This window comes from Emys orbicularis, chromosome 1 (assembly GCF_028017835.1).
Source record: "Emys orbicularis isolate rEmyOrb1 chromosome 1, rEmyOrb1.hap1, whole genome shotgun sequence".
Classification (NCBI taxonomy): domain Eukaryota; kingdom Metazoa; phylum Chordata; order Testudines; family Emydidae; genus Emys; species Emys orbicularis.
In genome coordinates this window covers 363,662,233-363,674,886 of record NC_088683.1, presented here as the reverse complement: position 1 = coordinate 363,674,886, position 12,654 = coordinate 363,662,233, and positions in this window count along the sequence as shown.

Here is a 12,654-nt window from a genome sequence, read left to right as displayed (position 1 = left end):
GAGCTCAGTACACCATTCCAGGAAGGTGGCTTTCCACATCCAAAAGTTCTGCAGCCACTGCCGGTCATCTCAGACCTGCATAACGATGCGATTCCACCACTCAGTGCTAGTTTCTCGAGCCCAAAAGCGATGTTCCACCATGCTCAGCTCTTCTGTGAATCCCAAAAGCAATCTAATGCTGCTGTTATTCATGTCAGACACCACGTCAGGCAACTGTGACTCCCGCTGCCTTCACAACTTCAAGATTGATTCCATTGCCATTCGTGATGTGCTACTGACAGCTGGCAGAGCAGTGCGGGATCCGTTCCTGCAGATAGAGGTGGTGGGCTGAGCAGAAAACAAGGGACGTTGAAAAATGCTGCAAACTGGAGATGGAAGCACATGGAATGCTGGGACGGAAAGCAATGCATCATGGGATATTGAGCCCGGAGCCATGATGTGCCATGATCCGCTCTGCCTTCCCACAACACCTATGAGCACAAGATGCAGACCTGAACTGTGGGATAGTTACCCACAGTGCATTAGTCTCACTGTTGCTGCAATGGTCCCGCGTGTTGATGTGCTATGCCAAAAGAGAAAGACAGTGTGAACGTGCAACAACAGTTTTCTTTAAAGGCTTTTTGGTCATTGATTAAACTTTCAGTGAAAAAAATCTTCCAATGTAGACATAGCCTTAATGCAATGAAAGCCAGGCTACAGAGCCATGCTGTAGGGAGTCTCCATTCACCTAGTTACTGAAAATCTGAGAGTGGGGGGAAAAAACCTTTGCCAAGACATGTGCCGGAGGAAACATCCCAACTAGAACACACCTCAGGGAAAAGTCTTGGATGTCACTGATAGCAGCTCCATGGAAACACCTGCTCAATTGCAGTAGTGGCTTCTACAAAGATAATGTTCTAGTGCCTAAGGAATGGGATGGAGAATTTCCTGCTCTGGAGATGCGCTCAGTTTTGGTCACTCAGCCTCTATAAAGGATATAGCCGATAGAAATGGGTTTTCTGAGACAAATGGGGTCGGTTACAGACATCAGGGGAAATCCATGCTTTGCAGGGCTAAGGAGAACAAAAAGGAGGTTATTAAGTATATTAAGAACAAAAGAAATCCTAGAAAAGGTAAAGGCTAATACCTAGAGGGAGAAAGGAAACTTGTTAATCTTGCAGAAAAGGTCGATGTGTTCAAGAACTATTTTTGTTCTGCATTTGGAAAGAAGCAGTATGAGGTACTCATATCATATGTGGTAATGAAACCCTTTCCAGTCTATTAGCAGTCAAGGAGCATGTTAACCAATATCTAGAGTAGAACCTTAGAATTACAAACACCAGAGTTACGAACTGACCGATCAACCACACATCTCATTCGATTTAGTAGGGAAAAACATTCAATTAAAAAAATGAACACTATACAATATCAGTAGATTTTGTTAAATGTTAAATGGACTAAAAGCTGGCTATCTGACAGATCTCAGAAAGCAGTTGTCAATGGGCCATTGTCAGTAAATGGGGGTGTTTCTAGTGGGGTTCTGCAGGGATCAATCCTAGGCCAGATGCTATTCAATATTTTCATCAATGATCTGGAAGCAAATAGAAAATTGTTGCAAGTAAAATTTGCGGATGACCCCAAGATTGGCAGAGTGGTTACAATGAGGCGGCCAGGGCAGGCATAACTACTCATCTGGAGCATTTGTTGAGCTGGGCCCATCCAAACAAAATGGTTTAATACAGTCAAATGTAAAGTGGTCTGCTCGGAACAGGGAATGCAGGCCCCACCCCCAGGCTAGGGCACTGTATTATGGAACACGAGGACCCTGAAAACGATTTAGGGGTCATTGTGGACAACTAACTCATCGTAAGTTCCCAGTGTGATGCTGTGGCCAAAAGGGCTAATGCGATCCTTGGATGCATAATCAGGGGAGTAGTGCATTGGAGCAGGGGAAGGATTTTACCTCTGCACGTTGTGTTGATGAAACCGACTGCGTCAAGTTCTGGTGTCCACATTTCAAAAAGGATGTTGAAATATTGGACAGGGTGCAGAAAAAAACACAAAAATGATTGGAGACTGGAGAAGATGCCTGACACAGAGAGAGATTTAAAGAGCTTCATCTATTTATCTCCTCAAAAAGACAATCAAGCAGAGACTTCCATGGGGAGAAAACCAAGGGTGCTAATGGGCTCTGTAATCTAGTTTAGAAAGGCAGAGGAAGAGCCAATGGCTGGAAGCTGAAGCCAGACAAATTCCAATCAGGTATAAGGGCCAAATGATTAGTACTCAGGGTGATTAACCGGTGGGAAAAACTGGAAAGGGAAGTGGTGGATTCTCCAACTCCCCATGTCTGCAGATCCAGACTGGATGCTTTTGTGGAAGATCTGCTTGAGGGCTTGTCTACACTTAAAACACTACAGCAGCGCTGCAAAGCGCTTAAGTATAGACACTACTTATATGGATGACAGTGGTTCTCCCGTCAGCGTAGGTAATTCACCTCCCCGAGAGGTGGTAGCAAGGTCGATAGAAGAATTGTTCCATCGACCTCATGCTGTTTACATCGGGGTTAGGTTGATATAGCGACAGCTCTCAGGGGTGTGGATTCTTTTGCTGTTGGAAAAAAAGGAAATGCAATTTTGGGTTGCATTAACAGAGGCATAGTGTGCAAGTCATGGTAAGTGATAGTACCGCTCTTCTCAGCGCTGTTTAGGTCTCAGCTGGAGTGCTGTGTGCAATATTGGTCACCGCTGTGTGGAAAAGATGTAGAGAAAATGGAAAGGATCCAGAGGTGAGTGAAAAAGATGATCCAAGGAATGGAATGCAAACCATATTTTAGCCGGCATTTCGGCAGCGACACCTCTGGATGACACTGCTTGTAGGCTGCATTTTGGCGGTGACGCCTATTGACGTTGCCACTTGACAGCGGCATTTCGGCGGCTGCTCCTCCGCTGCCACTGTCCTCCGTGGCTCGACCTCTGGCGCCCGCCAGACGAAAAAGGTTGGGGACCACTGCCTTAGAGTATCATAGTGAGAGAAGGCCTATAAACGGGCAGACTGATTTTAATTCTTCTTTTGTACCTCTATAACTAGCTAAATGATAAGAATACACCTAAATTCTTAAAGTATAGGCCTTTGCAGACAGTCCTGAATATCTATATCCTAACAGCTGTCTGACACCTTCAATTAGGAGACGTCATTTTCAGTTGCTTATAAGTTTGCCAAACTTTAACCGTTTGCACTGAAATTTCCTGCACTGGGTGTCTGCTTCTGGCTGAATTGTTTTTTGAAACTTTCAGGCATAACAGTTCAGCCAAATTCTCGAATGAAGCCAGGAGAAAAGATGTCATGCCCATGTTGAAAAATTCATATAATTATTCCAGTGAGGAGCCCTATCACCGCCATGCTTTCTATCAGAAAGTCAGGTGAGAGCCCCCCCCCCCCCCCCCGTTAACAGCGAGAGCCCTGAAATGCAAGAGGAGGAGGTGAGAGTCCCTGTGCATTAACTCACACACAGCTGGCTCCTGAGGTCTTTACTCAGTTCTTACTCCAAGGGGAGTTTTGCCTCAATGGAACCTGAGAAAATATGGGCCACAGCCTCAGAATTTTACCTTGTATTGTCCATCTACTATCACCTTTCAACCTGAAGGATCCCCTGTGCCACTGAATTGCAGCCACCTTGGGGTTGGAGGCCATCAGCCAGGGGCAGAGCAAGGAGGGACATTTTGGCCAGTGATATCGGAGCAAACACATCCCCTCTGGCAAGGGCCCTGGCATGTTTAATGGCTGCGCAGAGTGGAAAGGACCACAGACCTATTCTCTATCCCATCACTCTCTCCTTGCACTGGGTTTGTCGAGCAGGTAAGCTCCTCAGCAAGAGATGGTGTCCGGGTTCCTTCCCCACTCTGAACTCTGGGGTACAGATGTGGGGACCCGCATGAAAGACCCCCTAAGTTTATTTTTACTAGCTTCAGTTAAAAACTTTCCCCAGGCACAAATTCCACCTTGAACAGTATGCTGCCACCACCAATTGATGTAAACAAACATTCAGGGAGGGCCACTTGAGCCCTACCTTCCCCAAATATCCCCCCAAACCCCTACACCCCCTTTCCTGGGGAGGCTTGAGAATAATATCCTCACCAATTGGTACAGGTGAACATAGACCCAAACCCTAGGATCTTAAGAACAATGAAAAATCATTCAGGTTCTTAAAAGAAGAATTTTAATTAAAGAAAAGGTAAAAGAATCACCCCTGTAAAATAAGGATGGTAAGTACTTTACAGAATAACAAAAGACTCAAGTACACAGAGGATTTCCCCTCTAGGCAAAACCTTAAAGTTACAAAAACAGGGATAAACCTCCCTCTTAGCACAGGGAAAATTCACAAGCGAAAACAAAAGGTAATCTAATGCATTTCTTTTCTTCTATTACTAACTATTTCTGCAAGACTAGATGCTTAGTTCAGATATATTTTCCCCTGCCCTGTTTCCTGGCTGGCTCCGAGAGACACAGACAGAAACACTTCTCCCCTTATTGGTCCTTTTGGTCAGGTGCCACCTAGGTTATCTGAGCTTCTTAACCCTTTACAGGTAAAAGAGGAATCAACCCTTTACAGGGTAAAGAGGGATTTTATGCTACCCTTAGCTGTATGCTTATGACAGATGGGTACCTGTGAATTTGGAGACAGGCGTGTCTTCTCTGGGAATCCCCCACAGGCAGCCGTTTCCCACACCTCTCTCACCCCAGCATCTGCAGCAGCATCCCACACTGAGAGCCGACACAGGGGTGTGCACCATTTGTAATATAGCTGTGTGCAGTCCCACAGAGGTTCACTCAGTCTCTAGGGGAGAAGCAGCATCTGAATGGAAACAGGCTGGAGACCAGAGACACTCTAGCCAATGTCTCTCTTTCAATGTCTGCACTTCTGTGCTATTTATCCAGCTTTAGGAGTAAACAGTAATTAAGGGACCTTCCCAAAGGGAGATGAGAACCCTTGGGCTCTCCGCTGAGTCAGAGAGGAATTGACTGCTCTGTACATTTGTGTATAGTTAAAAAGTAGTTGATTAGTAAGAAAACTAGGCATAATAGTCTGATACCCTGTAAATACCCAGTATTAATAGGTAGATAGTAGACAGAAAGATCTGGAGAAAGGTGACTGAGGGGAGACACAAACACTTTCTGCAGGCACACGGGGCTATCGCTAAGGGATCAGAAGTCAGTAATTCTCATCAGTAACTATTATCATATTGTTTAGCACCTTTCAATGATGGATCTTCAAAACAACTGGAAAAGGAAAGTCACTATGAACATATCGTCATTAACTGATAGGTAAACTGAGGGAAAGGGAGACGTGACCTGGTGAAGGTCACACAGAGAATGACAGACAGAACCCAGGAGTCCTGATTTCCCTGCTGTAACCACGGTCTCTTCATTAGTAACTGAGTGCATGACAAGAAGGAAATGGAGTCACGGTCTAGCAGGGCTTGTTCGTTAGGTGGATGTAACAGACTTGTTCAGGATGCAACCTGGAACGGGGGTACCGCTGAGCCCTCTGGCATACCAACCTGGGCTCCCCCTCACACTGTGAGGCTGTGACAAGCTGCAGTCCAGTCCAGGTTTTGCACTTCCACAGCCAGACACAGCCAGGGATGCACCCAGCTGCAGTTACATGAATGCATTTACTAGGCACTCATGAGCCAACAATAGAGAGGCTCCAGCCAATTCCCCCGCCCCCCAGCTCCCCAGCCTAGGACCCCAGAGCTGTACCGTCTTACCCTGGTCAGAAGCCAGGCGAGTGTAAGTTTTTACCCAGTCTGCCCCTCCCTCCAGGTGGAGAGGACAATGCACCAGCCCCTGTTCCTGAGCAGGTTTCCCTTTTGCATTTCAAACAACACACTGTATTAGGTAAAAAATATAAAACCGATTTATTAACTACAGAAGGATAGATTTTAAGTGATTATAAGGAATAAATGTACAGATCAAAGTAGATTGCCAAAGAAATAAAGCAAAATGACTATCTGAGTTCTAGAAACTAGACAGGATTTGAACTGTGCAGTGTGTCACTCTGATGGTACAAACAGTCCACCTGCCTTTTCATACACAGGCTAGAAATCCCTTCAGCCTGGGACCAAATCCCCGGTTCGGTCCTTGTCCCTAAGGTTTATCCAGGTGTTGAGTTATGGGGGGGGAGTGAGGCCAAGTGATTTTGTTACTTCCACCTTTTATGGCTTCTTCCATGTGGAGGTAACTTCATTTTTCCAAGCAAAAGCCCCCAGTACAGTTAGTGGAAAAGTACAGGCACAAATGGAATCCAGTGTCACATGAGCTGGTCACATGCCCTCGCACGCTTTCAGAACTTTAGGTACAAAAATGATACATGCATACAAAGAGGGTAATCATATTCAGCAAATCATAACTTTTTGATTGATACCTTACATGACATACTTTGTATAAAATATATCATAATCATATCATCTTGGTAAATATGGGAGTGCCAGGGAGTTGTTTTGGGGCGCAGAATGTCACATCTCCCCACTTAGTTTACTGCAGGAGTGTTAGTCACTGACTAATTTGGAGGGAGTGTGCACAAGGCCTTAGAATCATAGAATCATAGAATATCAGGGTTGGAAGGGACCTCAGGAGGTCGTCTAGTCCAACGTCCTGCTCAAAGCAGGACCAATTCCCAACTAAATCATCCCAGTCAGGGCTTTGTCAAGCCTGACCTTAAAAACCTCCAAGGAAGAAGATTCTCCCACCTCCCTAGGTAACCCATTCCGGTGCTTCACCACCCTCCTAATGAAAAAGTTTTTCCTAATATCCAACCTAAACCTCTCCCACTGCAACTTGAGACCGTTACTCCTTGTTCTGTCCTCTGGTACCACTGAGAACAGTCTAGATCCATCCGCTTTGGAACCCCCTTTCAGGTAGTTGAAAGCAGCTATCAAATCCCCCCTCATTCTTCTCTTCCGCAGACTAAACAAACCCAGTTCCCTCAGCCTCTCCTCATAAGTCATGTGCTCCAACCCCCTAATCATTTTTGTTGCCCTCTGCTGGTCTCTTTCCAATTTTTCCACATCCTTCTTGTAGTGTGGGACCCCAAACTGGACACAGTACTCCAGATGAGGCCTCACCAATGTCGAATAGAGGGGAATGATCACGTCCCTCGATCTGCTGGCAATGCCCCTACTTATTCAGCACAAAATGCCGTTAGCCTTCTTGGCAACAAGAGCACACTGTTGACTCATATCCAGCTTCTCGTCCACTGTAACCCCTAGGTACTTTTCTGCAGAACTGCTTCCTAGCCATTCGGTCCCTAGTCTGTAACAGTGAATGGGATTCTTCCGTCCTAAGTGCAGGACTCTGCACTTGTCCTTGTTGAACCTCATTAGGTTTCTTTTGGCCCATCCTCCAATTTGTCTAGGTCCCTCTGTATCCTATCCCTACCTTCCAGCGTATCTACCTCTCCTCCCACTTTGGTGTCATCTGCAAACTTGCTGAGAGTGCAGTCCACGCCATCCTCCAGATCATTAATGAAGATATTGAACAAAACCGACCCCAGGACCGACCCTTGGGGCACTCCACTTCATACCGGCTGCCAACTAGACATGGAGCCATTGATCACTACCCACTGGGGCCGACGATCTAGCCAGATTTCTATCCACCTTATAGTCCATTCATCCAGCCCATACTTCTTTAACTTGCCGGCAAGAATGCTGTGGGAGACCGTATCAAATGCTTTGCTAAAGTCAAGGAATAACACATCCACTGCTTTCCCTTCATCCACAGAGCCAGTTATCTCATCATAGAAGGCAATTAGGTTAGTCAGGAATGACTTGCCCTTGGTGAATCCATGCTGACTGTTCCTGATCACTTTCCTCTCCTCTAAGTGCTTCAGAACTGATTCCTTGAGGTCCTGCTCCATGATTTTTCCAGGGACTGAGGTGAGGCTGACTGGCCTGTAGTTCCCCGGATTCTCCTTCTTCCCTTTTTTAAAGATGGGCACTACATTAGCCTTTTTCCAGTCATCCGGGACCTCCCCCGATCGCCATGAGTTTTCAAAGATAATGGCCAATGGCTCTGCAATCTCATCCACCGACTCCTTTAGCACCCTCAGATGCAGCGCATCCGGCCCCATGGACCTGTGCTCATCCAGTTTTTCTAAATAGTCCCGAACCACTTCTTTCTCCACAGAGGGCTGGTCACCTCCTCCCCATACTGTGCTGCCCAGTGCAGCAGTCTGGGAGCTGACCTTGTTTGTGAAGACAGAGGCAAAAAAACCATTGAGTACATTAGCTTTTTCCACATCCTCGGTCACTAGGTTGCCTCCCTCATTCAGTAAGGGGCCCACACTTTCCTTGACTTTCTTCTTGTTGCTAACATACCTGAAGAAACCCTTCTTGTTACTCTTAACATCTCTTGCTAGCTGCAACTCCAAGTGTGATTTGGCCTTCCTGATTTCACTCTTGCATGCCTGAGCAATATTTTTATACTCCTCCCTGGTCATTTGTCCAATCTTCCACTTCTTGTAAGCTTCTTTTTTGCGTTTAAGATCAGCAAGGATTTCACTGTTTAGCCAAGCTGGTCGCCTGCCATATTTACTATTCTTTCTACACATCGGGATGGTTTTTTCCTGCTACCTCAATAAGGATTCTTTAAAATACAGCCAGCTCTCCTGGACTCTTTCCCCCTCATGTTATTCTTCCAGGGGATCCTGCCCATCAGTTCCCTGAGGGAGTCAAATCCTGCTTTTCTGAAGTCCAGGGTCCGTATTCTGCTGCTCTCCTTTTTTCCTTGTGTCAGGATCCTGAACTCGACCATCTCATGGTCACTGCCTCCCAGGTTCCCATCCACTTTTGCTTCCCCTACTAATTCTTCCTGGTTTGTGAGCAGCTGGGCTAGAAGAGCTCTGCCCCTAGTTGGTTCCTCCAGCACTTGCCCCAGGAAATTGTCCCCTACACTTTCCAAAAACTTCCTGGATTATCTGTGCACCGCTGTATTGCTCTCCCAGCAGATATTGGGGTGATTAAAGTCTCCCATGAGAACCAGGGCCTGCGATTTAGTAACTTCTGCTAGTTGCCAGAAGAAAGCCTTGTCCACCTTATCCCCCTGGTCTGGTGGTCTATAGCAGACTCCCACCATGACATCACCCTTGTTGCTCACACTTCTAAACTTAATCCAGAGACTCTCTGGTTTTTCTGCAGTTTCTTAAACTTTGGAACATACAACACCTAAGTGTTGCAAACATTGTAGTGTTCTCCACATGTGTTTTTATAAAGTTCTGTGTGCCTTCTCTGGGTCACTAGAAAACCTCTCTTTGTATTTGTGCAGTACTGTCAACCATTGTGCTTTTCCAGCTGGTGATAACTCAATACAGATATTCATCAATGCCATACAGTGGTGTGCCTCAGTTTCCCCTTCCACACAGAAGATCAGAATTATTATGGTTTCCCTACTGTGACAAGCTTTGAGCCTGTTTACAGGTGATAGCTGAGAAGCAGTATCCCCATAGGGCTTCTTGTTTACTATTTGTAGCATGTCCGAAAGCTTTTCCCTAAAATCATGCATGTTACACCTTTTCATACGATTTACCATCAATACCAAATCCTTTGTTATAAGATTTCCCATTAGCAACAGACAGTGCATCATGAGATTTAATAATAACACCAAATCTTTTACCACAGGTAGGTGTTTTCAAGTATTTTTATTATACCACGCCTTCTGCTTGGACAGTTTGATTTGTTCAATACCCATTGTGTCTTTCAACTCCTCCCTGAACCTTAACATGTGTTTAGTTACTGGGTTTCCTTTCCCCTCAATATCCCATTGCAACGAGGGGGCCTTTGGCGGGACACTACTGAGAGTATCAATTGAGGACAAATTGCTTAGAGCAGGGCAGTCACAGCCCAAGCCTGGGGGTCCTTTACTTTTAAGGCACGCCAAACCAGCCAAACAGAGAGGACTTTGGTTTTACCCCACTGGCTAACCAGAAGTAATACAAACAATTCCCTCATATACTCCAATTCCCTTGTATCACCAGCAGCACCACTCCTTATGGGGATGAATGGTTATGAAAAGCAATACCCCAGTAAAAGAAAATGGTTCTCCCCATCCCAAAGGACCAAGCCTCAGACCCAGGTCAATATACAAATTAGATCTTACTCACAAATTACTATGTTGTGAATCCTTTAAAATCTAAAATCTACAGGTTTATTTATAAAAAGAAAGAAATATAGATGAGAGTTAAAATTGGTTAAATGGAATCAAATACATACAACAATTGCAAAGTTCTTAGTTCAGGCTTGTTTCAGGCTTGATGGGATTACTGCTGATTTAAATCAATCAAGTCTCTGGAGTACAAACATCCCAGCCTGGATGGGTCGTTCAGTCCTTTGCTCAGAGCTTCAGTTTCAAGCATAGTTCCTCCAGAGGTCAGAAGCAGGATTGAAGACAAAGTGGAGGGGATTCCAGGGCCTTTTATATCCTCTGCCATGTGGAAAATCACAGCAGCAAGATGGAGTTTGGAGTCACATGGGCAAGTCACATGTCTATGCATGACTCAGTTTGCAGGCGGCAGCCATTTCTCGCATGCTATCTTGAACGTTCCCAGAAAGGCTCCTCAGATGTGGATTGGAGTCTCCCAAGGTCAATTGTCAGTTAAGTGTGTCTTCATTGCTCACTTACTCAGAATAGCCAATATTCATATATGCAACTACAAAAATGATACACACATACAGACAGCATAATCATAACCAGCAAATTACAACCTTTTCATAGACACCTGACTCGACCTTCTTTGTACAAAATTTGGTACCACTATAGGACCTTGGTTGCAACGATGATCTGTATGGTCACAGTTAATGTCAATAACATCATACCCCTTCAGTAGGGATCTCAGTCTAAGGCGATCTTTGGGGTCTTGGTATGCCGAGGTCTGATGACGTAAGGATGTAAGTGGGCTTTACATGTTTCACAACCCCAGGGTTATGCCCTTGGAAATAATCCACCCCTCCTTGGACTTTCCTTGTGATCCCCACTCCCAGCACTGGGATCTTCCCCTCCCCTCTCCTAGAGGTTTGTGATTTGTGTTCTGTGGGCCAAGAGCTGTGTCTTTTCACATCTGCTTTCTATGTCTTCCCAACCCAGGGAATTTCCTCCTCCCCTCTGTCAGTTAGCTCATTAGCATTTCCACAGACAACCATTGATTCAGTTGGACCTGCATCCTGTCTGAAAGAGACAGAGTTAGTTTTTACAAGCGTGTCAGGAACAAAGTCCTCAATAATCGGGAGCTGGATTGGGGTACCCTCCGTCACCCCATCTCTATCCCCGAGAGGTCAGTTGTGTGACTGCTCCCCTCTGGCAGGTCATTTACACAGTTCCCTCTCGAAGCCTGAGCCACAGGTTGGGTGCCTGGGAGCACAAATGCTGAATCTTCAATTCTGTCCTGGGCATCCTCCCCCATGTGATCAGTGAGGAGACATTCCTATACCCCCACTATTCCTCCCCCAGTTTCCCTCTCTGGGTCCCCCTCTAGGACACATACCCCGATGCTCTCTAGAGTGGGAACTATCCTCTCATCAGCTGGGAATGGCTCACAGCTAACAGTCTGGACACTTGTCTCAGTGGCAGGCTCCACACCCCCCACCCTTCCTGAGGTGGTGTTGCCTCCTGCTGCAGTGTTGGGAAGGTCTGGACTCAATGACCTTTCAAGGTCCCTTCCAGTTCTAGGAGATGGGATATGTCCATTAAAAATGGATCTCAATTTTTGATGGGATGGTGGGGTAGTAACTAACTGTCCCATGGACACATGTTATCCCCGTATGTTTAGCCTGCAGCAGTTGACTAGGCTTCACGAGCTTCCCTGAGATAAGCGTGATAGCACTCCCCGAATCAACCAGTGCTGTGGTCCCTACCCCATTTAGTTTCACTGGTCTGGTATACATATGTGGGGTTAGTGAGACCCCACAAGGTGGATTAGGGAGCATGGATCTGCCCAGTTCCCCAGGTTACACTGCATAGGCTCCTCAGCATTGGGACACTGTGCAGCTATGTGTCCCCACTCCCCGCAGGCATAACATCTGTATGGAGCCCTAGGCGTTCCCCGGTCTCTTGGTTTGGGCAGTCTAACATCACGATCCTCTTCTCCCTCAGTGCTCCGACTCTTTGTGGCCTCTGATGGGCCTTCAGCCTCTCTCTTTTTCCATCTGGGCCCTCCTGGTGGCCCAGTCACCTGAACTATAGGGCTTGGTGCTGCTAGTTTAACCCGGGGTGCCTCTTCCTTAACTGGTCGGGTCAGCTCCCTCGCTGTCCTTCGCCTCTCTACCAGGGCGACAACCTCGTCATAGGTGGAGAGTTGTTTCTGGCTTACCCAGGCACGAAGGTCTGGTGGTAGTCCCCTCATGTATCGGTCGATGACCAGAACCGCTAGTATCTCTTCTGGACTCCAGGACTCTGTTTGCAACCACTTTCATGCGAGACGGATGAGGTCATACAATTGGGACCGCGGGGTTTTGTCTTCCTGGTACCTCCAACCGTGATACTGCTGGGCCCGCACCGCTGTCATTACCCCAGATCTGGCCAGGATCTCTGCTTTCAGCTGGGGGTAGTCTGCCGCAGTCTCTTCAGGCAGATCATGATAGGCCTTCTGGGCCTCCCCAAACAGGAATGGGGCAAGGATGCCAG